Below are 6000 nucleotides of genomic sequence, written 5' to 3'. Positions count from 1 at the left end.
GAACTACGAACCTGCAGCCTGTGAAAAGGAGACCCGAAACACAGTAAGATAAGCAAAATGAGATGACAGAAAAACACCCAGCAGATGAAGGAGCAGGGTCCTAACAGACCTAACAAATGAAGAGGAAATAGGTAGTCTACCTGAAAAAGAATTCAGAATAATGATAGTAAGGATGATCCAAAATCTTGGAAATAGAATAGACAAAATGCAAGAAACATTTAACAAGGACGTAGAAGAACTAAAGAGGAAACAAGCAACGATGAAAAACACAATAAATGAAATTAAAAATACTCTAGATGGGATCAATAGCAGAATAACTGAGGCAGAAGAAAGGATAAGTGACCTGGAAGATAAAATGGTGGAAATAACTACTGCAGAGCAGGATAAAGAAAAAAGAATGAAAAGAACTGAGGACAGTCTCAGAGACCTCTGGGACAACATTAAACACACCAACATTCGAATTATAGGGGTCCCAGAAGAAGAAGAGAAAAAGAAAGGGACTGAGAAAATATTTGAAGAGATTATAGTTGAAAACTTCCCTAATATGGGAAAGGAAATAGTTAATCAAGTCCTGGAAGCACAGAGAGTCCCATACAGGATAAACCCAAGGAGAAACACGCCAAGACACATATTAATCAAACTGTCAAAAATTAAATATAAGGAAAACATATTAAAAGCAGCAAGGGAAAAACAACAAATAACACACAAGGGAATCCCCATAAGGTTAACATCTGATCTTTCAGCAGAAACTCTGCAAGCCAGAAGGGAGTGGCAGGATATACTTAAAGTGATGAAGGAGAAAAACCTACAACCAAGGATACTCTACCCAGCAAGGATCTCATTCAGATTTGATGGAGAAATTAAAACCTTTACAGACAAGCAAAAGCTGAGAGAGTTCAGCACCACCAAACCAGCTTTACAACAAATGCTAAAGGAACTTCTCTAGGCAAGAAACACAAGAGAAGGAAAACACCTACAATAACAAACCCAAAACATTTAAGAAAATGGGAATAGGAACATACATATCGATAATTACCTTAAATGTAAATGGATTAAATGCTCCCACCAAAAGACACAGACTGGCTGAATGGATACAAAAACAAGACCCATATATATGCTGTCTACAAGAGACCCACGTCAGACCTAGAGACACATACAGACTGAAAGTGAGGGGATGGAAAAAGATATTCCATGCAAATGGAAATCAAAAGAAAGCTGGAGTAGCAATTCTCATATCAGACAAAATAGACTTTAAAATAAAGACTATTACAAGAGACAAAGAAGGACACTATATAATGATCAAGGGATCGATCCAAGAGGAAGGTATAACAATTGTAAATATTTATGCACCCAACATAGGAGCACCTCAATACATAAGGCAAATACTAACAGCCATAAAAGGGGAAATCGACAGCAACACAATCATACTAGGGGACTTTAACACCCCACTTTCACCAATGGACAGATCATCCAAAATGAAAATAAATAAGGAAACATAAGCTTTAAATGATACCTTAAACAAGATGGACTTAATTGATATTTATAGGACATTCCACCCAAAAACAACATAATACACATTTTTCTCAAGTGCTCATGGAACATTCTCCAAGATAGATCATATCTTGGGTCACAAATCAAGCCTTGGTAAATTTAAGAAAATTGAAATCGTATCAAGTATCTTTTCCGACCACAACGCTATGAGACTAGATATCAATTACAGGAAAAGATCTGTAAAAAATACAAACACATGGAGGCTACACAATACACTACTTAATAACGAAGTGATCACTGAAGAAATCAAAGGGGAAATCAAAAAATACCTAGAAACAAATGACAATGGAGATACGACGACCCAAAACCTATGGGACGCAGCAAAAGCAGTGCTAAGAGGGAAGTTTATAGCAATACAAGCCTACCTCAAGAAACAGGAAACATCTCGAATAAACAACCTAACCTTGCACCTGAAGCAATTAGAGAAAGCAGAACAAAAAAACCCCAAAGCTAGCAGAAGGAAAGAAATCATAAAGATCAGATCAGAAATAAATGAAAAAGAAATGAAGGAAACAATAGCAAAAATCAATGAAACTACAAGCTGGTTCTTTGAGAAGATAAACAAAATTGATAAACCATTAGCCAGACTCATCAAGAGAAAAAGGGAGAAGACTCAAATCAATAGAATTAGAAATGAAAAAGGAGAAATAACCACTGACACAGAAATACACAATATCTTTTGCAGAAATACAAAAGATAATGAGAGATTACTGCAAGCAACTCTATGCCAATAAAATGGACAACCTGGAAGAAATGGACAGATTCTTAGAAATGCACAACCTGCCGAGACTGAACCAGGAAGAAATAGAAAATATGAACAGACCAATCACAAGCACTGAAATTGAAACTGTGATTAAAAATCTTCCAACAAACAAAAGCCCAGGACCAGATGGCTTCACAGGAGAATTCTATCAAACACTTAGAGAAGAGCTAACACCTATCCTTCTCAAACTCTTCCAAAATATTGCAGAGGGAGGAACACTCCCCAACTCATTCTACGAGGCCACCATCACCCTGATACCAAAACCAGACAAAGATGTCACAAAGAAAGAAAACTACAGGCCAATATCACTGATGAACATAGATGCAAAAATCCTCAACAAAATACTAGCAAACAGAATCCAACAGCACATTAAAAGGATCATACACCATGATCAAGTGGGGTTTATCCCAGGAATGCAAGGATTCTTCAATATACGCAAATCAATCAACGTGATACACCATATGAACAAATTGAAGGAGAAAAACCATATGATCATCTCAATAGATGCAGAGAAAGCTTTTGACAAAATTCAACACCCATTTATGATAAAAGCCCTGCAGAAAGTAGGCATAGAGGGAACTTGCCTCAACATAATAAAGGTCATATATGACAAACCCACAGCCAACATTGTCCTCAATGGTGAAAAACTGAAACCATTTCCACTAAGATCAGGAACAAGACAAGGTTGCCCACTCTCACCACTATTATTCAACATAGTTTTGGAAGTGTTAGCCACAGCAATCAGAGAAGAAAAAGAAATAAAAGGAATCCAAATCGGAAAAGAAGAAGTAAAGCTGTCACTGTTTGCAGATGACATGATACTATACATAGAGAATCCTAAAGATGCTACCAGAAAACTACTAGAGCTAATCAATGAATTTGGTAAAGTAGCAGGATACAAAATGAATGCACAGAAATCTCTTGCATTTCTATACACTAATGACAAAAAATCTGAAAGTGAAATTAAGAAAACACTCCCGTTTACCATTGCAACAAAAAGAATAAAATATCTAGGAATAAACCTACCTAAGGAGACAAAAGACCTGTATGCAGAAAATTATAAGACACTGATGAAAGAAATTAAAGATGATACAAATAGATGGAGAGATATACCATGTTCTTGGATTGGGAGAATCAACATTGTGAAAATGACTCTACTACCCAAAGCAATCTACAGATTCAATGCAATCCCTATCAAACTACCACTGGCATTTTTCACAGAACTAGAACAAAAAATTTCACAATTTGTATGGAAACACAAAAGACCCCGAATAGCCAAAGCAATCTTGAGAACGAAAATTGGAGCTGGGGTAATCAGGCTCCCTGATTTCAGACTATATTACAAAGCTACAGTAATCAAGAGAGTTTGGTACTGGCACAAAAACAGAAATATAGATCAATGGAACAGATAGAAAGCCCAGAGATAAACCCACGCACATATGGTCACCTTATCTTTGATAAAGGAGTCAAGCACATACAGTGGAGAAAAGACAGCCTCTTCAATAAGTGGTGCTGGGAAAATTGGACAGATACATGTAAAAGTATGAAATTAGAACACTCCCTGACACCATGCACAAAAATAAACTCAAAATGGATTAAAGACCTAAGTGTAAGGCCAGACACTATAAAACTCTTAGAGGAAAACATAGGCAGAACACTCTATGACATAAATCACAGCAAGATTCTTTTTGACCCAGCTCCTAGAGAAATGGAAATAAAAACACAAATAAACAAATGGGACCTAATGAAACTTAAAAGCTTTTGCACAGCAAAGGAAACCATAAACAAGACCAAAAGACAACCATCAGAATGGGAGAAAATATTTGCAAATGAAGCAACTGACAAAGGATTAATCTCCAAGATTTACAAGCAGCTCATGCAGCTCAATAACAAAAAAACGAACAACCCAATCCAAAAATGGGCAGAAGACCTAAATAGACATTTCTCCAAAGAAGATATACATATGGCCAACAGACACATGAAAGAATGCTCAACATCATTAATCATTAGAGAAATGCAAATCAAAACTACAATGAGATATCATCTCACACCGGTCAGAATGGCCATCATCAAAAAATCTAGAAACAATAAATGCTGGAGAGGGTGTGGAGGAAAGGGAACACTCTTGCACTTTTGGTGGGAATGTAAATTGATGCGGCCACTATGGAGAACAGTATGGAGGTTCCTTAAAAAATACAAATAGAACTACCATAGGACCCAGCAATCCCACTACTGGGCATATACCCTGAGAAAACCATAACTCAAAAAGAGTCATGTACCACAGTGTTCATTGCAGTACTATCTACAATAGCCAGGACATGGAAGCAACCTAAGTGTCCATCGACAGATGAATAGATAAAGAAGATGTGGCACATATATACAATGGAATATTACTCAGCCATAAAAAGAAATGAAATGGAGGTATTTGTAATGAGGTGGATGGAGTTAGAGTCTGTCATACAGAGTGAAGTAAGTCAGAAAGAGAAAAACAAATACAGTATGCTAACACATATATATGGAATCTAAGGAAAAAAAAAAAAGGCCATGAAGAACCTAGTGGCAAGACGGGAATAAAGACACAGACCTACTAGAGAATGGACTTGAGGATATGGGGAGGGGGAGGGGTGAGATGTGACAGGGTGAGAGAGTGTCATGGACATATATACACTACCAAATGTAAAATAGATAACTAGTGGGAAGCAGCCGCATAGCACAGGGAGATCAGCTCGGTGCTTTGTGACCACCTAGAGGGGTGGGATGGGGAGGGTGGGAGGGAGGGAGATGCAAGAGGGAAGAGATAAGGGAACATATGTATATGTATAACTGATTCACTTTGTTATAAAGCAGAAACTAACACACCATTGTAAAGCAATTATACTTCAATAAAGATGTTTAAAAAAAAAAAACTTAATGGCATCAGGCATCTCAATAGCAACACTGGAAACTAGGAGAAAAAGGAACAATGTTGCTGAAATTCAGAAGGAATGCCATTTCTACACTAGACAAGACTCTTAAAATTAATTATTAGGGAAGAATTAATTTACTTAAAGAAATCAAGATTTCAAAAAGTTTACTACCAGGTTTTTTTTTTTTTTCCCCTGAGAAACTCCTGGAAAATGTGTTTTATCAAAACCAAGGATTAGGGACTTCCCTGGTGGTCCAGTGGTTAAGACTCTGCGCTACCACTGCAGAGGGCACGGGTTCGATCCCTGGTAGTGAACTAAGATCCCACATGCCGTGCAGCATGGAGAAAAAAAAAGAAAAAGAAAAACCAAGGAGTAAACCAAGAAAGCTGCATATTTTCCATGAAGCATGTTTTTATACCAAGAAAGAGGTGAATGGAATCCCCATGATGATGATAAAGGGAGATCCCAAGACAACAGCTATAAATTGAGAGAAATTTACAAAATTGAGCAGATCAGGATGCTTTGGTAGGGATTTCGTCAAGAACAGAAAACTGTTCCAATATTTTATGTGTTTGAAGAATTAACAGGAAAGTATTTATAATTGGAAAGGACACTGTGGCTAAATTAGTGATAAGTACATGTATAAATAAGCAAAGAAAAAATGACTCTATCAACTCTAGGGAGGAAAAGGCTGTGAGGGTGAGTAAAATGATCAAAACATATGGGCTCAAATGCAGCAGAACTTAAAACACTGATAATTAATCTAATTAAAAATATGAA

Source organism: Balaenoptera musculus, chromosome 7 (assembly GCF_009873245.2).
Source record: "Balaenoptera musculus isolate JJ_BM4_2016_0621 chromosome 7, mBalMus1.pri.v3, whole genome shotgun sequence".
In the NCBI taxonomy this organism is placed as follows: domain Eukaryota; kingdom Metazoa; phylum Chordata; class Mammalia; order Artiodactyla; family Balaenopteridae; genus Balaenoptera; species Balaenoptera musculus.
The sequence above is the reverse complement of the archived record's forward strand: the minus strand, read 5'-3'. Positions refer to the sequence as shown.